Below are 25,654 nucleotides of genomic sequence, written 5' to 3'. Positions count from 1 at the left end.
GTAAGACTGAAGTGCCCCCCGTGTTGACCGATCAGTGGAACGAAACTGAAAAAAGCTCCTTGAAACTGTGATTCATACACTTAGACACTGGCACAGCTTGGTGCTCACCTGCTGTCCGTGGGTGTCTCTGCTGAAATTTGATTTTTTTTTCAGGAGCACTGTGACCCAGAGCTCAATAATCACTTAACTACTGAAGATCATTCAGTTTTTAATGCTTTTCATTTTAACATCCTACTTGTTAGTATTTCCTCTTAGGGGAGAATACTCTGGTACTTTTCCAACATGGGTCTTAGTTGAGTGAGCTTTATTACAATAATTGAACAATACTTTCACCTGCACATAACACTCAGAGATTTTTCAAGGGTTAAATATGGGAGCTACGTTTCTTACATGTATCCTTTTGTAAGTTGATTCACAAAGCTTTCACCGCCTCCACTCCAGTGAATCACTTTGTTTAGCAAGTGATCAGGTGTAACAGTTTAATTTCTTCCTGCAAATAATGCCTTTTCCTTTTTCATCCCATTCAAGTCTCCGTCCTAGTTAAAGTCATTGTGATGTAGAACGGCAGTGGTCCAGTTGAAAGGTTCAAGGTTTCGCTGTGTTTTAGAGTGCAGATAAAGACGATAATAGGAGAGGAAACTGGAAAAGCCGTGACTCTGTCATTCAATTCAATTTATTTTCATATAGCGCCTTTCACAACAAGGTTGCCCCAAGGTGCTTAACAGTGCAAGTAAATATACATTTTGTGAATACAGAACTGAAGACAATGGAGGAAAGGAACCAAAGGCTCCTCAGTAAGGAGAATAAAATCCTCTAGGGGTCCAAGGTCAACTGGCTGCCCAACCCCCTTGGGCATGCTAACATTATATCATTAAAAAAAAAGAAAGAAATGAATGCGGGTTTTAATCAATCCATCCATCCATCACGTCGTCTGTATGTCAGTACCCCATGCAGGTCTCTGCAGACCAGCAGAATCCTCCTAAACGATAGCTGTATCTACCATGCCCCTCTTGGATCCATGGCACTGATGCAGCATTCAACTCACATGGTGCCCAGCCCATGACGGACAGGCCTCTGAAACCATGCTGTGTACGGTATTTCTCCTCTGCAGTATCCCTGCGAGGCAGGACAGGTGCCTGACCTCTGAGAGCCTTGTAAGTAAGTAGAAGGAGTTTGAAGTCCGCCCCGTACATGATAGGAAGCCAATGAAGAGAGATAAGTATGGGGGTTATGTGGTCATACCTGTTGCTCCGAGTAACAATTCTAGCTGCTGCATTCTGTAAGTATTCAAACTCTTTGCTGTGACAAATCTAACATACTTTAGGCAGACAAAATGACCTTAAAAAGCCACATGATTTTTGAGTAGTCTGTCTGTGTGTAGTAACAGTGGTTCACATTATTTCAGAACGTATACTCCCGTCTCTGTAACTTTCCTCAGTCAGCTAGTGAACGTTCTGTATTTACACCACGAATGCACTACTTTGTCTCGCGCGCGGTCACACTGGCCGTCCACAGGCACGGGCAGGAGCAGGGAAGACGAGGCCGCTCTGTAGTGCCCCTGTGGCTCTCCAGCAGAGGGGAGCACTTTGCTCAACAGCCCTGAGCCGAAGGACCCAGTAATAAAGCTGAAAATCTGGCAAGTGCCCCAGTCTCCCTGGGGCGCTGGAGAATATTTCATCTGATGCGGAGGTTCCTGTAACTCAACACAAAATTGAACACGGCGAGTTATGAGTTTGTGAAGAAGTGACAGCGGTACAATGTCAAACAGGAAGTTAATCTGCAGGAAAGAATGAACTGAATCTCGTGATATTCAAGCACGCAGTGTGACATCCACTGTCTATTCAAATCTACTCTGCAAGTCTTACAATACTTTTTCATATACCGTCTCCTGGTTATTGTTTTGTGAGTGCTTGAACTGTTTCTCAGCAGAAATAAGACCGATAACTCACTGCTTCAGGATGCACACTATGGTCGATGAAACCTGTGGTGTAAGCAAGCGAAGAGAGATGGATCCTTCTAAAACACAGAGGCCATCGGGAGGGCAGAAACACTCTGCAACAGGTAGGAGCTGTGGAGCCGTGATTCCCCCGAGCCAGAGCCCTCGTCCTCCCTCGACAGCGAACTGAGCTCCAGCGACTGGAGCAGCTACCTGCCGCCGTGGGACCTCCTGCAGATTGGGAACGGGTAAGGCAATTCGACACGAGCCCACTCCTCTTCCCACTGCCTACGCTCCTATAACAAATAGTTTCAGGGTGTTCAAGTACGGGATAAAGAGATTACAGGTGTTCCCAATTGGCTGAGGATACAACTGTCTCTCTGAGAAAGCACACAGAGGTGGACAAAGCAATTAAATGCGTTTACAAGTCATTTCCTCTGTATCTGGTCTTTCTTTACATATCAGAAAAGTGAACTGGTGGCTGTTGGAAAGTGTCTGCTCCATACGTAATATACATGTAAAAGATGTGATTAAATATCTTGGTATTAAGATTTTCAAAAATCCAAAAAGAGATGTGATTTGATGTTCTTTACCACTGTAAAATAAAAAAAAAATATTCATGGTTGTTATTTGTCAAACACAGGCAGAAGGAGGCCTAAATGCTACAGGGTTTAGAGCATCTAATACTGATACCGACAGAGTATTATTTACAAAATTAAGCAAAGTAGGTGGTGTATGTTTCCCCTAATTTAATCATTCAGGAACTAGCGGCTAGAGAAAAAATAAACCCGTGTTTTGAAAAGTGGGTTTAAAATAGTATAAGCGGGGTCAACAAATTAACTGGTGTGGATGATGAAATGTAGAATCAAGAAGATTTTTTGAATAGATATAATGTTTGTGATAAGTCTGATAACAATCCGTCGTAACCAGAGCTACTCCTAGAGAGGTATTGATGCTTTTAAGAAACTAACAGTAGCCCCTCAGAAACTATGGAAGAATTTACAACCTTTATTAGACTACAAGGAAAACAATTTAGTTCTACTTGTACTAATAAATACTTAAGATCCCTCTTGCAATCTCACAATATCTTGTCAAACTATTTTGGAGCACCTCTTTGGGGAAACTGAGTGGAATAAAACATGACTATTGTCAAACACATTTTGTATGAATAATAAGGTTAAGGCGTCATTACAAAATTGTACATTGAATCGACCCGGTAAAGATACATAGTGTGCAGAGATTTAAAAGTAATATAGATGATAATTGTCTTTTTCAAAGCAGCCCAGAAACCTTACGTTTGTTTTTGTTTTGTCCTCTTATTAAAACACTGAATTGATCGGCACAATTGTGTAAAGGAGGTTTCTTATTCGGACATTTATTGGTGAGAAATAGATGTTATTTTACTGCTCAATACTGCTGAACCGAATATTACATATAATTTATCACTGGCTTAATCATTATACTTGCTCGTTATTATATGTGTAAATAGCCTAAAGATAAGAAATAATCGAAATGGAATCATTAGACCGTATGTCGTAGTAGCAGAGTGTACTTCTCGCCTAATTGATGTGGTCGAGCAACACCACAGTCGCCTTACAATACGTCCGTTCTGTTGCTCTGACTTTCAGATTCGGCAGTGGAATGGATTCCAGGGCAAACCCGTTCTCGTTTGATTATCCGTTTGAAATCTCGCCCAATATAACAGCAGTAAAATAACATCTATTTCTCACCAATAAATGTCAGAATGCACCGAAATGATCGTTACTATTTCCTCATTACGATCTCGTTATCGAAGCCTTTTCTTTTCTTGGTAGAAGTAAGGCGCTTCCAAATGGAAAGAAATCACATCTGAAACACATGAGGGCACGTCTCCAAACTATTTCTAAATGTCCCAACATGAAAGCTGTGCTTACCTAGTCTGTACTTGCCTGTATAATGTACCCCGGTGATCTGTAATGTACTCTTGTGTGCATTGAATATCATTTTTACTATTGCAATATAAATGTTAAGGAAGAGAAAACACAATAAGGTCGAATTAATCAACGACGGGAGGCGACTCGCCGGTAAAGTAACTCTCCGGCGACGTCTGGAGTTCAATAACTCTCTGCCCTGCAATACGGTTTTCCGTGAGTCCACAGTGCTTGACGAGCAGAGAGCGGAACCATAGCATCCTGGGCCGCGGCTCCACACCGATCTCAGCGACGGACCGGCTGTCGCGCTAATCACGCATCAGATCCGGATCCGTCGTGGTTAAGTGACGTCATAAGAGTGACGCACGGTGTGTCCAATCAACGCCGTTGGGTGGGAAAAGGCGGGACTTCCTTTTCGTTGGGTGAGTGACACCGCTCCTAGCCAATCACCGCGGACTTCCGTGTTCTAAAACGGAAATACCGCCCCCACCTTGAGTGACTCGGCTCATATCCGATCAGCGCCGAGTTTCGGCAGGAGGCGGGATGGATACGGCTCTCGTCCAATCAGAATTTCTATTCCGGGACCGTACTGAATTACGGCGGGCGGTGACACTTCCGAGAAATGGCCACTGGGTGGCGACAGAGATACACGAGTCTATGGCGGTGAGTCTCAAAGCGCTGTCGAAGACTTGTTGTGCAGATATTGATTTTTTTTTCAGAAGTGTAAATATTTTATACTATCTATGTACCCCTGATGACATTATTGATTTGCTATATATACTCTTGTTTTGTATCGTATCTATTTTTATTGCTACAAGAGTTCAAAAAGAACTGCACTTTCGACAGAGATACACGAGTCTATGGCGGCGAATCTTGAAGCGCCTCCTTACAGATCCTCGTTGTGCAGAGATTGAAAATCAAAACAGATGGTAACTGTGACTTTTGTGACAGCAACTCTGAAAGCTAATGTAAAGAAGGAAACTAATATTGGCATTACTTTTAAAGAAGTAAAATCATGCAACATTTAAATCCATTGAAAGTAATATGAAAATGTCGTTTGTATTTAAAAAAATATGATACTTCCACGATATAATAACTAACGACATGCTGTGGGAGGGGACCCATGTTTAAACACTTTAAAACGGATGTAAATGCGTTTGTACAGACAATTTGAAACATGTACGGACCTTATCTGCTTTTGTTTACTATTAAACAAGATTACTTGTTTAATCTTTTTGCATAACATGTACATGTATTATCGTATGTACCCCCGACTATACTCTATGTTATATGTATTCTTGTTTTTATGGCATGTATTGTTGTTCTAATTAAAAAGAAAAAAGACGCGAATCGATGACGTCAAAAGGAAGTCGCCCACAGGGCTTGTGGGAGATGTAGTCTCTCAAGTGCTCTATAGCGCACTACAGAACACGTGCGCTGCCCGCGCGTTCCGCAGATTTGATTGAGCATCAGAATTAATTATACGATTTCAGCGTATTAATCGTGTCGCGGATTTCTATGTCTCTCTTACAAGACGGACTCGGCAGGAGCTGTTTCTTGCTCTCCGCAGTGAAGCTGCTCTGGGAAGAGACGAGCAAATCTTCAGACTCTTTGTAAATGAGACATCATGACAGCTGCGCCGACCTGTTTGTGTAAAGAGCAGGAGTATTGTGTCCCCCTGATTGTGTTATGTGTACTCTAGTGTGTATTTTTCTTTCTGTTTTCTGTTCTGTGTATTTCACAAGCCTGTGTCTGCAGCGCTCATCCTGCCTGCATGTTTGCAAACTTTCCTCCTGTGTTTATTTTACTTTGTTAAATAAAACGTGGTTGCCGGGGAAACGGTGCTGCAGAAGTTGTTGCGATCTGACCTCCAGCAGATAAACAGATGGCTTTTTTAATCTAATCAGCGAGCAAAGCAGAAACGTTAGTCTAGAAAGCGCCAGCTGGAGTATTTTGTGGACATTATGCGGAAGAAAAGGAAGAAACGGTGACTCGCAGGCTGTGGGACAGGACTATCAGGGACACATCAGCGCTGGAAACCAGACTCAAACCGCTGGGCTCACTGGACCATGAGCGAGTCCTGCTGGGTGTGTTACTGCAGGAGTGAGGAGTCTCCGGTCTCCGGTCTCCGGTCGAGACCTGCCTGTCTCCTGCATGTGGAGGTGAAAAGGTGAGAGACGGCGGCGCAGTGGGTTCCAGCACTGAGACCCTGGATTTAATTCCTGGGGTGCTGTCTGTGTGGAGTTTGCATGCTCTGCCCCGTTCTCATGGGTCTGGTTTCCTGGGGGTGCTGTCTGCGTGGAGTTTGCATGCTCTGCTTATGTTCTCGTGGGTCCGGTTTCCTGGGGGTGCTGTGTGTGTGGAGTTTGCATGCTCTGCTTATGTTCTCGTGCGTCCGAGTTCCTTGGGTGCGCTGTGTGTGGAGTTTGCATGCTCTGCTTATGTTCTCGTGGGTCTGGTTTCCTTGGGTGCTGTGAGTGTGTGGAGTTTGCATGCTCTGCTTATGTTCTCGTGGGTCCGGATTTCTGGGGTGCTGACTATAGCAATGACCTCCTTCCTCTACAGATTTTTTTTTTATTCTGGTGGGATCATCTTCAGACTTGATTCATTTCACAGAGTCAGCAGTAGATACACAGTTGTTAGCATAGGAGGAGTACAGAAGAGGTGACAGCAGTGCTGGGGTCCCCGGTATCTCTTCCACTGAGGACCCTCTGGCACAACCAGAGGTGTGAAATTGCCTCCATTCTTTGTAAACTTACAGGTTTCTCTGGACTGCAGTCCCCTTGCGCTTCGCTTTGGATATGCTGTGCTGTTCTCTACAACAGAAGACCCTTTGTTTGGAAGGAATGGGAAGCTAAAAGCAGAGTCACAATCTCTGATACATCTAATCAAAACAGTAAGTTCTTTAAAACAAACCAAAACATTGTCATCATATAAAAATGAATTTGCAAGTCAAGGTGCACCACTAAACCCCCCCAGGAAAACAGAATCCCCACCTGATCGCACCTGATCGTATCCGTCAACCTGAGTGACAAATTCATTGTGGATTACTACATGCGTGTGATCACCAACTGCTCTGGGATCAAAGACTATTTCGTTTGTTTGTATATCGTGACTTGGAAAGAGTTTTGTTGAGCCTGACATACTGCGTACGATTTGTTAAAATTGAATGGTACCATCCCATAATGTTATGGTTAACAGAGTTAGTGTGTGTTGCGTGTATTGTCTGTTTAGGATTCTGTAGCATTCCAGTTGGGAGGATGTTTTTACAGAACTCTGCGTGGAGTATCTACAGGCTGTTTGTCCCATTTAGTGTAATCTTGCTCAGTGAAGGGATCCCACACTTCCCTGCTGCATAGGGCAAAGGGTTTGATTGCACTTTTAATGTTCAGAGCCAATTGTATTGGGGGATTGATGTTGTAGAGCCTCCTTTTACTGGCATGGAAAGCCCCGTGTGCCTGCTCCTTCAGTGACTTCACTGTCAGGAAAACCCCCAGATGAACTGATTGTCAGTCAGAGGTATGTGTAGCTGGTTGTGTTTCAAAGTGTTGTTCTTCAGTTGAGTCAAGTGTTGTCGACTGTGTCTTGGCCACAGGCCTTTCGTGGTCTGAGGGCTTGGAGTTTGTCTAGTGGCTCCTGCTCAGTGACTGGGGAGTCTAAGGGGTTGGGTTGTCTTTTATAGCCAATTGGAATATTTTCCGGTTTTCATATATGTTGTTCTGGTCTAATGCTTCTGTGTCTGGGATCTGTCGGCAGAAATTTTCACAGTATGTTTTCCAGACTGATCCATTCTGGAGGCTGGTTTTCATTCATTTCAATGATTCCATTGTTCCTAGAAATAGTTTTGATCTATGGACTCCTATAGATTACATTATATAGGATATATAGAATTTATGCATTGAAAGTATCCTCCAATGTCTGAGAGTTGTCTGTTTGTGTTTGTGCTTTTCTTCTTGAACGTGTGCTTGTCCAAAAAGCTCACAGATCAGAGTAGTGTGGTTGTGTTTTTGTGTTAGTTCTGGTAGTTCTTTTCGGGTGGGCAGCATCCACATTTTTTCAAAACAACCCAATTTACAAATGATAAATTCCAATATACTGTAACAGCGAGGATATTGTCATCTTGCAACAGAGATCTTAACAATTAATTACATCCACAAATATTCGTATAATTGTTTAGTCCCCAAATAACGCTCCTAGATTCTTTCAAGACTAACATGTATGAGCTGTACTTTACTTTGTAAAAATACTCTTCACCTAATAGTGTCAGAATTGAGGAGAGACTTACAGCGATCTTTAAAACTTATAAACATGTAGCCCTTAAACTATATTGAAATACAAAAGGGTCTCTTTCCGTTCATCATAAGTGTCTATAATTTAATTTTCAGCACAGAGTGTATTTGACAAAAAATGCCATCAAACAAAAAGTGATTTGCAGCTCACAGTGCAGTTCTTGCAAGCTCACAGGTGTATTTAAAACGTATGCGCATGTAGACTGTCAGCTATATTGAATTAACAGGAACTCTGGAGTATCGGCATGTCATGCGGTTGAGTTGATCTGGGAGAAGGACCTGGCTGAACATCTGGGGCCTGAACAGTGGAATAGGGTCTGGAAAGACGTACACAGTGTATTTCCGTACATCGTGAACTTTATTTAATATTCTGCACAGAGTGTCTCCGATGTGCGGGAAACGGTCCAATGCAGCCGTCTGTATCGGACTCATGCTGGCGTTGTAAAGTGGGAAGCTGGCTGTTTTCATGTAGGATTTGGAAAGGCTTCCGGTTAGTGCAATATCGGTATTAAAAACTCTTGCACGTTTAAATGCAGAGGTCACCTCTTAGGCTCCCAAGAGCTCCTGATCTCTTAACTAGTTTCCAGGAAAAGAAAATCAAGAAAAGATCATAATTACTTGGATTTGTGCAAAAAGTGGAAAAATATAAGAAGAAGGAATATGAGATAAATAAAACTTTGTCAGGCTGATGAACTGCTTTTCTTAGGTCGTTACAGTGTGAAATATCTTCTGGCACAGCCGGACTTTATTACTTTCTCATTTGTAATACACATATAGAATCCTAAACTGTTGATTTCCTCCCTTCCTCTGTTGGCCTGTGTTGTTGACGCAGGGACTGGTCTCATACTAATGCTACATTAGTTTCTCTCCCATTGCAGAGTCCCTCTCTCACTGTCTAGTCTTCATCTTGACTGACTGCACAACACAGGGGGAGAGCTGGTCTCTGAGGAATAACCTTTAAGTGATTTCACAGTGGCACAAACTGACAATCTTGCTTGAACAGGAAAAAATTAATCTGTCTTTCTGGGTGGTGCAGACCTGTTTCTTAGTGCTGGCCCACTGAAATGGTAATCCCAGCCAGCGCTGGAGAGACATGAGATAGGGATCCTTGTGAAGTGTGGAATTAGAATAAGGAACCTAATTCACATTTACAACAGAATTTCCTGATGCGCAATAAGAAAAACGTTTATTCCACTATCAACTCAAATGTGTCCGGAAAACCCTCCCTGAATCTCGCCAGCTCCACTGTTCCCGTATTCAATGTCATGATTCCTTCTCTCCCTGTCGGCTAAGGGAAACCCGGAGTGGATCAGCCTTCCACTGGACCCGGACTGCCGGCTAAGGGAAACCCGGAGTGGGTAAGCCTTCCACTGGATCCGGATTGTCGGCTTAGGAAAGCCCAGACTGGATCAGCCTTCCACTGGATCCGGACTGTGAGCAGGTTTTGTCCAATCGGCGCTGAGATTTCAGCAGGAGGCGGGAGACATGCGGCTCTTGTCTAGTCACACGGCTTCAGTCCCGGGGCTTTTCCGAGTTCCGACAGGCGGTGACACTTCCGAGAAATGTCCACTGGGCGGCGACAGAGATACACGAGTCTTAAAGCGCTATTGGAAAGACTTATGCGGAGATTGATCATCAATATAGATGATAACTGTGACCTTTCTGAAAGCAGCCCTGAAAGCTAACAACATTTATTTTGGTTATGTTGTGGCTTATAAACATTCAGGACTTTTTTACAAACTTATATAGAGAAAGAGACTAATTTACTTTTAAAGGAATACATTTGTTACATTTTAATTCCATTGAAAGGAAGATGAAAATATCGTTTGTATTTTAAAAAATGTTTATACTTGCGCAACATAATTATCAACGGAATGGTGTGAGAGGAGACCATGTTTGAACAGTTTCAAACAGATGTAAAGACGTACTGTGTCTAGTTGTAAGAACGTTGAAGCATGGACGGACCCTATCTGCATTTACCTTGTTTAATCTTTTTTTCCATAACCTGTACATGTATTATTGCATGTACCCCTGACAATACGATTGCTGCGTTGTTTTCTTGTAGTTTTTGATCTCATAAAAAATACAAAAGACGCGAGTCGATGACGTCAAAATGTTGTCGCCCACAGGGCTTATGGGTAATGTAGTCTCTGTAGTTCACTGGGCTGCCCTGCCCACGTGTTTCGCTGATTTGATTGAACGTTAGAATTAATTATATTAATACAATTTCAGCGTATTTATCGTCTCTTGTATTTCTATGTCTCTCTTCTGTGTTCCCTTGTGTGTATATTTTCTTTTATTCACGTGTCTGCAGCGCTGGTTTATCGACCCGGCACATAAAGCAAACCCACTGTCCTCGTGTTTCTTTTAGCTCCAGTCTTGTTTGCAAACTTTTCTCCTGTGTTTATTTTACTTTGTCAATAAAACGTGGTTGCCGTGTCAACGGAGCTGTAAAAGTTGTTGAAACAGATGGCTTTTTTTATCTAATCGGCGAGTCTCCGGTCGCGTCATGATCTGCATGTGGAGGTGAAAAGGTGAGAGACGCGGCGCAGCGGGTGGCAGCGCTGGGACCCTGGGCCTGTTTCTCTCTGGGAGCAACAGGAGGTGTGTGCGTGACTGCTCAGCTGCAGCAGGAGTCCAAGTGTGCACAGATTTCTTGTTGGGGTTTGTTGTTTGAAGTTTCTGTTTGTACGGAGGAAGCGGTTGTGCCATCGCGTGGTCCGAGTTATAGCACGGGACGAGAGCTCCCGAAGAGCGCCTGCCTCCTGCCCGATTCGACGGCTAAAATCATCACAGAACGAGAGGAGCCAACAGGAATGCAAGTCTCTTCCGGTGAGGAGCCTCCGACACAGCCCCCAGTACTGGGTGTGCAGAAAGAATCCTGTTCTACAGTTTTGGTGTGAAATGGCCTCCAGTTCTTGTAACATGATGGGTTTCTCTGGACTGCAGTCCCAGTGCACTCCGCTTTGGATATGCGGTGGTGTTTTCTACAATGGAAAACCCTTTGTTTGTACAGAATGGAAATGGCAGTCTGCATGTTTTAATAATCTAATGTGATCGTGTACTACAGCTTAAACACTGAGCCAGGTGACGTTTGATTCTAAAAGATTTCTCTGTCATTTCAGCGGCGCCTTGTCTGCGGCAGCCCGGCAGCTCCTGCTCCCCTCCGGCCGAGACTCTTCCCTCTCCAGAGGTGGGTTAGTGTTCTCAGCTCATCTTCTCTCACACAGCTGCGGGGCAGAAACACTACTTCCACTGGGCAGAGAGCAGACGGCCAGTGGGAAGGGCAGCCCTGTGTTTGGGGATCAGGGCTGTCCCTGCTGAGGGATGCTTTCAGAGCCAAAGCAACTGGCGGGGTTATGAACTTTGTGATCCAAATAAGACATAGAAAGACAGAGAATGAGAAAGAAATAGTGTTGCATGCATCTAATCAAAATAGACTCTTTCAGACAAAACATATATTGAACAAAAACTTAGTTGCAACTCACACTGCACTCTGTATCACAGAGATGTGTGCTTTTCTGGGTTGGATAGATCGATAGTGTGCTCTTGCTCAGTTGCTCTGCTCAATGCGTGGTCTTTTAACTCCGGCTGGGTACGAGCACCTATCTCTCCACACGGCTTTCCAAGGCTCTGTCATCGTGTGTGAGGATATTGTGTAGCTCGTGAAACAGTTCCCCCATTTGAGCCCTGGATTTACTGGGTACTTGAATACCTGAGTCTTGCCGTCAGTCCTGATCACCTTGTTTTTGTTCTGCAAGGACAAGGCACCTCCCCAGCACTGAACACAGACTGATACTGGCGGGTTGATTGTGTTGTGGGAAAATGGGCTGTGGTGTGAGTTTGTGTCTGTTTGCCCTGTGGGGGTGAGGTGTCCCCTGCAGCGTGAACAAACATGCAGACTCCACACAGACAGGACCCCTGGAATCAACTCCAGGGCCCCGGTGCTATGAGGCAGCGATGCTAAGCACTGTGCCGCGGTGTTGCCCCCTTTGAAAATGTCTGACTTCTGTTTAATTTGAGGTCACAAGCTTATAAATGGTCTCACAACGTTTGTCTCATCTCAGGTTTCTCTGACCAGTCCCAAGGACCTGTAGTCACTGACAGCTTCTGCAGTCTGACGGTTCATTTCAGTAGGCTGGAGGGATGGCGCAATTATCCTCAAATCAGTGAGTATTGTTTTGCTCTTGTAACGTGAAACATCAAAGAGAAGTCAACAGACCATTCCGAGAAACTGTTCAGACTGGCCCGTGGTGATTTTCTGGGTCCTTTAGTAAGCTGACCGGGACTGTGTCATCGACACACTTTGTGAGAAGTCAGTCTATGTGTTTGCTCTTGTAATCGTTCATGAACAACGTGTGTAAGAGAGGGAGAAGATTCAGCCCTGGGGTGATCCAGTTTTCTATTTAACAACCTCAAACTGCAGGAGAGAAATGCTTCATTTCTAAGATGGAAATATTATCAGAAGGTATAATTAGCCATTTGTGTATATCATGTCCAAAAATATGTTTTCTATATAAAAAGAATTTAGTAGAGACATTTGCTTAATAAGGCAGTAGAATAAATGTTGTGATGCTGGTGTGATGGTGCTCTCCAAAAAACTGATACAAATGGACAGAGAGACAAAGTGAGAAAGAAAATGTATACATAACAGACATATATGCTGAATACAATACAGTGCTATAAAGCAGAGTACCCTAGAGTGAAGATGGAAATCATTCATTCGAGTGTAGAAGAAGTGAATCTGCTCGCAATGGTTTCCCTGTACAAATGGAAATAAACAACTCATTCACTCACCTGCTGTCCGTGGGCGTCTCTGCTCAAATTTGATTTTTTTTTCAAGAGCACCGTGACCCAGAGCTCGGTAATCGTTTCGCTACTGAAGATCATTCAGTTTTTAATGCTTTTCGTTTTAACTTCCTACTTGTTAGTATTTCCTCTTAGATGAGAATATTCTCTTCGGCGTGTCTTTACAACTCTTCTCTTATTGCTCCTCTTGTCGGTAACCCGGTGTGAAAGCTCTCTCTGTCGGAATCAGTGTCTTACCTCTCCGTCTTGTGTTTCAGGTCTCCTCTGGCTGCCGACCTTGCCTTCGGGACAGAACACATCCCGCACTGACCACACTGCTGGGTTTACTGTACGTGACAATAAAGAGCTTGAGCAACACATCTAATGTGATCTCTGTACGCTTCCCGAGGAGCAGAGATGATAAGGTCTGTGTCCGTTCCCGAGTCTTTGCGAGAGGCCTGTTTAGTCCCTCACTGAAATGATTTTAGATGCCTGTGAGTCGTGCCCACTGACAAATGAAATAGTGCAGCATAATGAGACTTCAAGCAAAGATCTCATTAGCCCCTTCTGTGAATCGGTGTCTCGCAAGAGATCTTCCATCTCTTAGAAAGTTTCACAGCTTCGACCTCTAGATTAGAAATGACACCAATTGCACATGGGTCCAGCAACGTTCTATATAGTGCACATCCCCATCGGGATGAAAAACAAAAATCCCCAGTGGGGGAGTCCAGTCTTTCCCAGCTACGCAAATTGCTTTTCGTTAGGTGAGGTTATTGGAGAATGTTGTACAGTTTCTTAATGCAATAGGGCGAGTAAGACTGAAGTGCCCCCCGTGTTGGCCGATCAGTGGAACGAAACTGAAAAAAGCTCCTTGAAACTGTGATTCATACACTTAGACACTGGCACAGCTTGGTGCTCACCTGCTGTCCGTGGGTGTCTCTGCTGAAATTTGATTTTTTTTTCAGGAGCACTGTGACCCAGAGCTCAATAATCACTTAACTACTGAAGATCATTCAGTTTTTAATGCTTTTCATTTTAACATCCTACTTGTTAGTATTTCCTCTTAGGGGAGAATACTCTGGTACTTTTCCAACATGGGTCTTAGTTGAGTGAGCTTTATTACAATAATTGAACAATACTTTCACCTGCACATAACACTCAGAGATTTTTCAAGGGTTAAATATGGGAGCTACGTTTCTTACATGTATCCTTTTGTAAGTTGATTCACAAAGCTTTCACCGCCTCCACTCCAGTGAATCACTTTGTTTAGCAAGTGATCAGGTGTAACAGTTTAATTTCTTCCTGCAAATAATGCCTTTTCCTTTTTCATCCCATTCAAGTCTCCGTCCTAGTTAAAGTCATTGTGATGTAGAACGGCAGTGGTCCAGTTGAAAGGTTCAAGGTTTCGCTGTGTTTTAGAGTGCAGATAAAGAAGATAATAGGAGAGGAAACTGGAAAAGCCGTGACTCTGTCATTCAATTCAATTTATTTTCATATAGCGCCTTTCACAACAAGGTTGCCCCCAGGTGCTTAACAGTGCAAGTAAATATACATTTTGTGAATACAGAACTGAAGACAATGGAGGAAAGGAACCAAAGGCTCCTCAGTAAGGAGAATAAAATCCTCTAGGGGTCCATGGTCAACTGGCTGCCCAACCCCCTTGGGCATGCTAACATTATATCATTAAAAAAAAAGAAAGAAATGAATGCGGGTTTTAATCAATCCATCCATCCATCACGTCGTCTGTATGTCAGTACCCCATGCAGGTCTCTGCAGACCAGCAGAATCCTCCTAAACGATAGCTGTATCTACCATGCCCCTCTTGGATCCATGGCACTGATGCAGCATTCAACTCACATGGTGCCCAGCCCATGACGGACAGGCCTCTGAAACCATGCTGTGTACGGTATTTCTCCTCTGCAGTATCCCTGCGAGGCAGGACAGGTGCCTGACCTCTGAGAGCCTTGTAAGTAAGTAGAAGGAGTTTGAAGTCCGCCCCGTACATGATAGGAAGCCAATGAAGAGAGATAAGTATGGGGGTTATGTGGTCATACCTGTTGCTCCGAGTAACAATTCTAGCTGCTGCATTCTGTAAGTATTCAAACTCTTTGCTGTGACAAATCTAACATACTTTAGGCAGACAAAATGACCTTAAAACGCCACATGATTTTTGAGTAGTCTGTCTGTGTGTAGTAACAGTGGTTCACATTATTTCAGAACGTATACTCCCGTCTCTGTAACTTTCCTCAGTCAGCTAGTGAACGTTCTGTATTTACACCACGAATGCACTACTTTGTCTCGCGCGCGGTCACACTGGCCGTCCACAGGCACGGGCAGGAGCAGGGAAGACGAGGCCGCTCTGTAGTGCCCCTGTGGCTCTCCAGCAGAGGGGAGCACTTTGCTCAACAGCCCTGAGCCGAAGGACCCAGTAATAAAGCTGAAAATCTGGCAAGTCCCCCTGGGGCGCTGGAGAATATTTCATCTGATGCTGAGGTTCCTATAACTCAACACAAAATTGAACACGGCGAGTTATGAGTTTGTGAAGAAGTGACAGCGGTAACTTCCGATAACTCACTGCTTCAGGATGCACACTATCGTCGATGAAACCTGTGGTGTAAGCAAGCGAAGAGGGATGGATCCTTCTAAAACAAAGAGGCCATCGGGAGGGCAGAAACACTCTGCAACAGGTAGGAGCTGTGGAGCCGTGATTCCCCCGAGCCAGAGCCCTCGTCCTCTTTCGACAGCGAACTGAGCTCCACCGACTGGAGCAGCTACCTTCCGTCGTGGGACCTCCTGCAGATTGGGAACGGGTAAGGCAATTCGACACGAGCCCACTCCTCTTCCCACTGCCTACGCTCCTATAACAAATAGTTTCAGGGTGTTCAAGTACAGGATAAAGAGATTACAGGTGTTCCCAATTGGCTGAGGATACAACTGTCTCTCTGAGAAAGCACAGAGAGGTGGACAAAGCAATTAAATGCGTTTACAAGTCATTTCCTCTGTATCTGGTCTTTCTTTACATATCAGAAAAGTGAACTGGTGGCTGTTGGAAAGTGTCAACTTCATTCAGGAACTAGCGGGTATAGACTTTTTACTTGAATGTCATTTGGATGCTGGAAACCCCCCCAAAACGTGCCAGCGTCCATGAAGAAGTTCCCCTCACGTGGTCTCTTATAGATAAACATACCTCCCATTGATATCATCATCTAGAATACAGAGAAAAAATAAACCCGTGCTTTGAAAAGTGGGTTTAAAATAGTATAAGCGGAGTCAACAAATTAACTGGTGTGGATGATGAAATGTAGAATCAAGAAGATTTTTTGAATTGATATAATGTTTGTGATAAGTCTGATAACAATCCGTCGTAACCAGAGCTACTCCTAGAGAGGTATTGATGCTTTTAAGAAACTAACAGTAGCCCCTCAGAAACTATGGAAGAATTTACAACCTTTATTAGACTACAAGGAAAACAATTTAGTTCTACTTGTACTAATAAATACTTAAGATCCCTCTTGCAATCTCACAATATCTTGTCAAACTATTTTGGAGCACCTCTTTGGGGAAACTGAGTGGAATAAAACATGACTATTGTCAAACACATTTTGTATGAATAATAAGGTTAAGGCGTCATTACAAAATTGTACATTGAATCGACCCGGTAAAGATACATAGTGTGCAGAGATTTAAAAGTAATATAGATGATAATTGTCTTTTTCAAAGCAGCCCAGAAACCTTACGTTTGTTTTTGTTTTGTCCTGTTATTAAAACACTGAATTGATCGGCACAATTGTGTAAAGGAGGTTTCTTATTCGGACATTTATTGGTGAGAAATAGATGTTATTTTACTGCTCAATACTGCTGAACCGAATATTACATATAATTTATCACTGGCTTAATCATTATACTTGCTCGTTATTATATGTGTAAATAGCCTAAAGATAAGAAATAATCGAAATGGAATCATTAGACCGTATGTCGTAGTAGCAGAGTGTACTTCTCGCCTAATTGATGTGGTCGAGCAACACCACAGTCGCCTTACAATACGTCCGTTCTGTTGCTCTGACTTTCAGATTCGGCAGTGGAATGGATTCCAGGGCAAACCCGTTCTCGTTTGATTATCCGTGTGAAATCTCGCCCAATATAACAGCAGTAAAATAACATCTATTTCGCACCAATAACTGTCAGAATGCACTGAAATGATCGTTACTATTTCTTCATTACGATCTCGTTATCGAAGCCTTTTCTTTTCTTGGTAGAAGTAAGGCGCTTCCAAATGGAAAGAAGTCCCATCTGAAACACATGAGGGCACGTCTCCAAACTATTTCTAAATGTCCCAACATGAAAGCTGTGCTTACCTAGTCTGTATTTGCCTGTATAATGTACCCCGGTGATCTGTAATGTACTCTTGTGTGCATTGAATAGCATTTTTACTATTGCAATATAAATGTTAAAGAAGAGAAAACACAATAAGGTCGAATTAATCAACAACGCGAGGCGACTCGCCAGTAAAGTAACTCTCCGGCGACGTCTGGAGTTCAATAACTCTCGGCCCTGCAATACGGTTTTCCGGGAGTCCGCAGTGCTTGACGAGCAGAGAGCGGAACCATAGCATCCTGGGCCGCGGCTCCACACCGATCTCAGCGACGGACCGGCTGTCGCGCTAATCACGCATCAGATCCGGATCCGTCGTGGTTAAGTGACGGCATAAGAGTGACGCACGGCCTGTCCAATCACCACCATTGGCTGGAAAAGGCGGGACTTCCTTTTAGTTTGGGTGAGTGTCACCGCTCCTAGCCAATCACCGAGGACTTCCGTGTTCTTACACGGAAATACCGCCCCCACCTTGAGTGACTCGGCTCATAACCAATCAGCGCCGAGTTTCGGCAGGAGGCGGGATGGATACGGCTCTCGTCCAATCAGAATTTCTATTCCGGGACTGCACTGAATTACGGCGGGCGGTGACACTTCCGAGAAATGGCCACTGGGTGGCGACAGAGATACACGAGTCTATGGCGGTGAGTCTCAAAGCGCTGTCGAAGACTTCTTGTGCAGATATTGAATTTTTTTTTCAGAAGTGTAAATATTTTATACTATGTACCCCTGATGACATTATTGATTTGCTATATATACTCTTGTTTTGTATCGTATCTATTTTTATTGCTACAAGAGTTCAAAAAGAACTGCACTTTCGACAGAGATACACGAGTCTATGGCGGCGAATCTTGAAGCGCCTCCTTACAGATCCTCGTTGTGTAGAGATTGAAAATCAAAACAGATGGTAACTGTGACTTTTGTGACAGCAACTCTGAAAGCTAATGTAAAGAAGGAAACTAATATTGACATTACTTTTAAAGAAGTAACATCATGCAACATTTAAATCCATTGAAAGTAATATGAAAATGTCGTTTGTATTTAAAAAAATATGATACTTCCACGATATAATAACTAACGAAATGCTGTGGGAGGAGACCCATGTTTAAACACTTTAAAACGGATGTAAATGCGTTCGTACAGACAATTTGAAACATGTACGGACCTTATCTGCTTTTGTTTACTATTAAACAAGATTACTTGTTTCATCTTTTTGCATAACATGTACATGTATTATCGTATGTACCCCCGACTATACTCTATGTTATATGTATTCTTGTTTTTATGGCATGTATTGTTGTTCTAATTAAAAAGAAAAAAGACGCGAATCGATGACGTCAAAAGGAAGTCGCCCACAGGGCTTGTGGGAGATGTAGTCTCTCAAGTGCTCTATAGCGCACTACAGAACACGTGCGCTGCCCACGCATTCCGCAGATTTGATTGAGCATCAGAATTAATTCTACAATTTCAGCGTTTAATCGTGTCGCGGATTTCTATGTCTCTCTTGCAAGACGGACTCGGCAGGAGCTGTTTCTTGCTCTCCGGAGTGAAGCTTCTCTGGGAAGAGACGAGCAAATCTTCAGACTCTTTGTAAATGAGACATCATGACAGCTGCGCCGACCTGTTTGTGTAAAGGGCAGGAGTATTGTGTCCCCCTGATTGTGTTATGTGTACTCTAGTGTGTATTTTTCTTTCTGTTTTCTGTTCTGTGTATTTCACAAGCCTGTGTCTGCAGCGCTCATCCTGCCTGCATGTTTGCAAACTTTCCTCCTGTGTTTATTTTACTTTGTTAAATAAAACGTGGTTGCCGGGGAAACGGTGCTGCAGAAGTTGTTGCGATCTGACCTCCAGCAGATAAACAGACGGCTTTTTTAATCTAATCAGCGAGCAAAGCAGAAACGTTAGTCTAGAAAGCGCCAGCTGGAGTATTTTGTGGACATTATGCGGAAGAAAAGGAAGAAACGGTGACTCGCAGGCTGTGGGACAGGACTATCAGGGACACATCAGCGCTGGAAACCAGACTCAAACCGCTGGGCTCACTGGACCATGAGCGAGTCCTGCTGGGTGTGTTACTGCAGGAGTGAGGAGTCTCCAGTCTCCGGTCTCCGGTCGAGACCTGCATGTCTCCTGCATGTGGAGGTGAGAGACGGCGGCGCAGTGGGTTCCAGCAGTGAGACCCTGGATTTAATTCCTGGGGTGCTGTCTGCGTGGAGTTTGCATGCTCTGCCCCTGTTCTCGTGGGTCCGGTTTCCTGGGGGTGCTGTGTGTGTGGAGTTTGCATGCTCTGCTTATGTTCTCGTGCGTCCGAGTTCCTTGTGTGCGCTGTGTGTGGAGTTTGCATGCTCTGCTTATGTTCTCGTGGGTCTGGTTTCCTTGGGTGCTGTGAGTGTGTGGAGTTTGCATGCTCTGCTTATGTTCTCGTGGGTCCGGATTTCTGGGGTGCTGACTATAGCAATGACCTCCTTCCTCTACAGATTTTTTTTTATTCTGGTGGGATCATCTTCAGACTTGATTCATTTCACAGAGTCAGCAGTAGATACACAGTTGTTAGCATAGGAGGAGTACAGAAGAGGTGACAGCAGTGCTGGGGACCCCGGTATCTCTTCCACTGAGGACCCTCTGGTACAACCAGAGGTGTAAAATTGCCTCCATTCTTTGTAAACTTACAGGTTTCTCTGGACTGCAGTCCCCTTGCGCTTCGCTTTGGATATGCTGTGCTGTTCTCTACAACAGAAGACCCTTTGTTTGGAAGGAATGGGAAGCTAAAAGCAGAGTCACAATCTCTGATACATCTAATCAAAACAGTAAGTTCTTTAAAACAACTCAAAACATTGTCATCAAATAAAAATGAATTTGCAAGTCAAGGTGCACCACTAAACCCCCCCAGGAAAACAGAATCCCCACCTGATCGCACCTGATCGTATCCGTCAACCTGAGTGACAAATTCATTGTGGATAACTACATGCGTGTGATCACCAACTGCTCTGGGATCAAAGACTATTTCGTTTGTTTGTTTAACATTGAGAATTAGGCTATTGTTGTCATGCCATTGCACAAACCTTTGGATTTCTGACATGTATACAGATCAGCTGCTACCTCTATGCATTAACTGGCGATGCTGTTCAGGACAGCTGTATTGTCTGAGAATGTGAAAATGAAGATGCTTTGACTACTGCTTGTACAATCTTTTGTATAAAGTGTGAACAGCACTGGAGAGCTCACACAGCCCTGAGGGGCACCTGTGCTCATAGATCGTGACGTGGAAAGAGTTTTGTTGAGCCTGACATACTGTGTACGATTTGTTAAAAATGAATGGTACCATCGCATAATGTTATGGTTAACAGAGTTAGTGTGTGTTGCGTGTATTGTCTGTTTAGGATTCTGTGGCATTCCAGTTGGGAGGATGTTTTTACAGAACTCTGTGCGTGGAGTATCTACAGGCTGTTTGTCCCATTTAGTGTCATCTTGCTCAGTGAAGGGATCCCACACTTCCCTGCTGCATAGGGCAAAGGGTTTGATTGCACTTTTAATATTCAGAGCCAATTGTATTGGGGGATTGATGTTGTAGAGCCTCCTTTTACTGGCATGGAAAGCCCCGTGTGCCTGGTCCTTCAGTGACTTCACTGTCAGGAAAACCCCCAGATGAACTGATTGTCAGTCAGAGGTATGTGTAGCTGGTTGTGTTTCAAAGTGTTGTTCTTCAGTTGAGTCAAGTGTTGTCGACTGTGTCTTGGCCACAGGCCTTTCGTGGTCTGAGGGCCTGGGGTTTGTCTAGTGGCTCCTGCTCAGTGACTGGGGAGTCTAAGGGGTTGGGTGGTCTCTTATAGCCAATTGGAATATTTTCAGGTTTACATATATGTTGTTCTGGTCTAATGCTTCTGTGTCTGGGATCTGTCGGTAGACATTTTCACAGTATGTTTTCCAGACTGATCCATTCTGGAGGCTGGTTTTCATTCATTTCAATGATTCCATTGTTCCTAGAAATAGTTTTGATTTATGGACTCCTATAGATTACATTATATAGGATATATAGAATTTATGCATTGAAAGTATCCTCCAATGTCTGAGAGTTGTCTGTTTGTGTTTGTGCTTTTCTTCTTGAACGTGTGCTTGTCCAAAAAGCTCACAGATCAGAGTAGTGTGGTTGTGTTTTTGTGTTAGTTCTGGTAGTTCTTTTCGGGTGGGCAGCATCCACATTTTTTCAAAACAACCCAATTTACAAATGATAAATTCCAATATACTGTAACAGCGTGGATATTGTCATCTTGCAACAGAGATCTTAACAATTAATTACATCCACAAATATTCGTATAATTGTTTAGTCCCCAAATAACGCTCCTAGATTCTTTCAAGACTAACATGTATGAGCTGTACTTTACTTTGTAAAAATACTCTTCACCTAATAGTGTCAGAATTGAGGAGAGACTTACAGCGATCTTTAAAACTTATAAACATGTAGCCCTTAAACTATATTGAAATACAAAAGGGTCTCTTTCCGTTCATCATAAGTGTCTATAATTTAATTTTCAGCACAGAGTGTATTTGACAAAAAATGCCATCAAACAAAAAGTGATTTGCAGCTCACAGTGCAGTTCTTGCAAGCTCACAGGTGTATTTAAAACGTATGCGCATGTAGACTGTCAGCTATATTGAATTAACAGGAACTCTGGAGTATCGGCATGTCATGCGGTTGAGTTGATCTGGGAGAAGGACCTGGCTGAACATCTGGGGCCTGAACAGTGGAATAGGGTCTGGAAAGACGTACACAGTGTATTTCCGTACATCGTGAACTTTATTTAATATTCTGCACAGAGTGTATCTGATGTGCGGGAAACTGTCCAATGCAGCCGTCTGTATCGGACTCGTGCTGGCGTTGTAAAGTGGGAAGCTGTCTGTTTTCATGTAGGATTTGGAAAGGCTTCCGGTTTGTGCAATATCGGTTTATGGTATTAAAAACTCTTTCACGTTTAAATGCAGTGGTCGCCTCTTAGGATCCCAAGAGCTCCTGATCTCTTAACTAGTTTCCAGGAAAAGAAAATCAAGAAAAGATCATAATTACTTGATTTTGTGCAAAAAGTGGAAAAATATAAGAAGAAGGAATATGAGATAAATAAAACTTTGTCAGGCTGATGAACTGCTTTTCTTAGGTCGTTACAGTGTGAAATATCTCCTGGCACAGCCGGACTTTATTACTTTCTCATTTGTAATACACATATAGAATCCTAAACTGTTGATTTCCTCCCTTCCTCTGTTGGCCTGTGTTGTTGACGCATGGACTGGTCTCATACTAATGCTACATTAGTTTTTCTCCCATTGCAGAGTCCCTCTCTCACTGTCTAGTCTTCATCTTGACTGACTGGACCTCCCCTGCCCTCTCTCTGCACCGCTCTGACTCTCCTTTATCACCCCAGCTCTGCCTTTTACGCACAGTATTAAGGTTTGCTTTTCAGTGTTAAAGTAGAACATCTGTCTGGCTCATGTCCTCCACGTCTCCAGGTCAGCTCTGCACAGTTTCTCCGGTTTCCTACAGCAGCTTCTCTCAATGACACAATGTGCCTGAATGATCCAGCACCTCAGTGTGTTTTCTGCTCCCTTTGGCTGCCTGCTTGTGTCCCATCTGAAATGGAACAGTGATGCCCCTTTCAAGATGGACAGCCAGGTCTTTGTAGCCTCAGTCCTGCAAAACTACAGTAAGTAGAACAACACAGGGGCAGAGCTGGTCTCTGAGGAATAACCTTTAAGTGATTTCACAGTGGCACAAGCTGACAATCTTGCTTGAACAGAAAAAAATTAATCTGTCTTTCTGGGTGGTGCAGACCTGTTTCTTAGTGCTGGCCCACTGAAATGGTAATCCCAGCCAGCGCTGGAGAGACATGAGATAGGGATCCTTGTGAAGTGTGGAATTAGAATAAGAAACCTAATTCACATTTACAACAGAAATTCCTGATGCGCAATAAGAAAAACGTGTATTCCACTATCAACTCAAATGTGTCCGGAAAACCCTCCCTGAATCTCGCCAGCTCCACTGTTCCCGTATTCAATGTCATGATTCCTTCTCTCCCTGTCGGCTAAGGGAAACCCGGAGTGGAAAAGCCTTTCACTGGACCCGGACTGCCGGCTAAGGAAAACCCGGTGTGGATCAGCCTTCCACTGGATCCGGACTGTCGGCTAAGGAAAACCCAGACTGGATCAGCCTTCCACTGGATCCGGACTGTGAGCAGGTTTTGTCCAATCGGCGCTGAGATTTCAGCAGGAGGCGGGAGACATGCGGCTTTGCCAAAAAAAAAGAAGCATAAATGAATGGACTATCTTTTATCTTGGAGGAAAAAAAGGAATAAAAAATTCTTAGTTTTTTTTTAATATATGGCACGATTAGAGCTGGTCTTTGGCATCTTTTTATTTCCGGTGTTTGGGTTCTCTGAAAATTCTGTACCTCAGAAATGTTTTAAAAATTCAGGACTTTTTTTTACAAACTTATATAAAGAAAGAGACTAATTTACTTTTAAAGGAATACATTTGTTACATTTTAATCCCCTTGAAAGGAAGATGAAAATATCGTTTGTATTTTTAAAAATTATTATACTTGCGCAACATAATTATTAACGGAATGGTGTCCAGGAGACCCTGTTTGAACAGTTTAAAACAGATGTAAAGACGTACTGTGTCTAGAAGTAAGAACGTTGAAGCATGGATGGACCCTTCTGCATTTATCTTGTTTAATCTTTTTTTCCACTAACTGTACATGTATTATTGCATGTATCCCTCACAATACGATTGCTGCGTTATGTTTTCTTGTAGTTTTTGATCTCATAAAAAATACAAAGGACGCGAGTCGATGACGTTAAAATGTTGTCGCCCACAGGGCTTATGGGTAATGTAGTCTCTAGTTCACTGGGCTGCCCTGCCCCCGTGTTTCGCTGATTTGATTGAACGTAAGAATTAATTATATTAATACAATTTCAGCGTATTTATCGTCTCTTGTATTTCTATCTCTCTCTTCTGTGTTCCCTTGTGTGTATGTTTTCTTTTATTCACGTGTCTGCAGCGCTGGTTTATCGACTCGGCACATAAAGCAAACCCACTGTCCTCGTGTTTCTTTTAGCTCCAGTCTTGTTTGCAAACTTTTCTCCTGTGTTTATTTTACTTTGTCAATAAAACGTGGTTGCCGTGTCAACGGAGCTGTAAAAGTTGTTGAAACGGCGAGTCTCCGGTCGCGTCATGATCTGCATGTGGAGGTGAAAAGGTGAGAGACGCGGCGCAGCGGGTGGCAGCGCTGGGACCCTGGGCCTGTTTCTCTCTGGGAGCAACAGGAGGTGTGTGCGTGACTGCTCAGCTGCAGCAGGAGTCCAAGTGTGCACAGATTTCTTGTTGGGGTTTGTTGTTTGAAGTTTCTGTTTGTACGGAGGAAGCGGTTGTGCCATCGCGTGGTCCGAGTTATAGCACGGGACGAGAGCTCCCGAAGAGCGCCTGCCTCCTGCCCGATTCGACGGCTAAAATCATCACAGAACGAGAGGAGCCAACAGGAATGCAAGTCTCTTCCGGTGAGGAGCCTCCGACACAGCCCCCAGTACTGGGTGTGCAGAAAGAATCCTGTTCTACAGTTTTGGTGTGAAATGGCCTCCAGTTCTTGTAACATGATGGGTTTCTCTGGACTGCAGTCCCAGTGCACTCCGCTTTGGATATGCGGTGGTGTTTTCTACAATGGAAAACCCTTTGTTTGTACAGAATGGAAATGGCAGTCTGCATGTTTTAATAATCTAATGTGATCATGTACTACAGCTTAAACACAGAGCCAGGTGACGTTTGATTCTAAAAGATTTCTCTGTCATTTCAGCGGCGCCTTGTCTGCGGCAGCCCGGCAGCTCCTGCTCCCCTCCGGCCGAGACTCTTCCCTCTCCAGAGGTGGGTTAGTGCTCTCAGCTCATCTTCTCTCACACAGCTGCGGGGCAGAAACGCTACTTCCACTGGGCAGAGAGCAGACGGGCAGTGGGAAGGGCAGCCCTGTGTTTGGGGATCAGGGCTGTCCCTGCTGAGGGATGCTTTCAGAGCCAAAGCAACTGGCGGGGTTATGAACTTTGTGATCCAAATAAGACATAGAAAGACAGAGAATGAGAAAGAAATAGTGTTGCATGCATCTAATCAAAATAGACTCTTTCAGACAAAACAAATATTGAACAAAAACTTAGTTGCAACTCACACTGCACTCTGTATCACAGAGATGTGTGCTTTTCTGGGTTGGATAGATCGATAGTGTGCTCTTGCTCAGTTGCTCTGCTCAATGCGTGGTCTTTTAACTCCGGCTGGGTACGAGCACCTCACTCTCCACACGGCTTTCCAAGGCTCTGTCATCGTGTGTGAGG

General features: G+C 43.8%; 4 long non-coding RNA genes across 4 annotated transcripts; 3 read left to right on the top strand and 1 right to left on the bottom strand.

Moving 5' to 3' along the window:
* Nucleotides 1-654: 654 nt before the first annotated feature.
* LOC138224259 (uncharacterized) lies at nt 655-3,193 on the bottom strand. The gene is made up of 2 exons (XR_011182666.1): nt 1,950-3,193; nt 655-1,693 (listed from the first exon to the last, which is right to left on the bottom strand). It is a non-coding gene; the product is annotated as an uncharacterized lncRNA (long non-coding RNA).
* Nucleotides 3,194-6,533: 3,340 nt separating this feature from the next.
* Nucleotides 6,534-10,591, top strand: LOC138224258 (uncharacterized). Its single transcript, XR_011182665.1, has 2 exons — nt 6,534-6,742; nt 9,429-10,591. It is a non-coding gene; the product is annotated as an uncharacterized lncRNA (long non-coding RNA).
* Nucleotides 10,592-11,809: 1,218 nt separating this feature from the next.
* On the top strand, nt 11,810-13,303 carry LOC138224301 (uncharacterized). The gene is made up of 2 exons (XR_011182743.1): nt 11,810-12,304; nt 13,202-13,303. It is a non-coding gene; the product is annotated as an uncharacterized lncRNA (long non-coding RNA).
* Nucleotides 13,304-22,550: 9,247 nt separating this feature from the next.
* Nucleotides 22,551-24,481, top strand: LOC138224231 (uncharacterized). Its single transcript, XR_011182614.1, has 2 exons — nt 22,551-22,984; nt 23,368-24,481. It is a non-coding gene; the product is annotated as an uncharacterized lncRNA (long non-coding RNA).
* The last annotated feature ends 1,173 nt before the right edge of the window (nt 24,482-25,654 follow it).

Source organism: Lepisosteus oculatus, chromosome 19, assembly GCF_040954835.1.
Source record: "Lepisosteus oculatus isolate fLepOcu1 chromosome 19, fLepOcu1.hap2, whole genome shotgun sequence".
In the NCBI taxonomy this organism is placed as follows: domain Eukaryota; kingdom Metazoa; phylum Chordata; class Actinopteri; order Semionotiformes; family Lepisosteidae; genus Lepisosteus; species Lepisosteus oculatus.
This window is presented reverse-complemented; position numbering and strand designations above follow the sequence as displayed.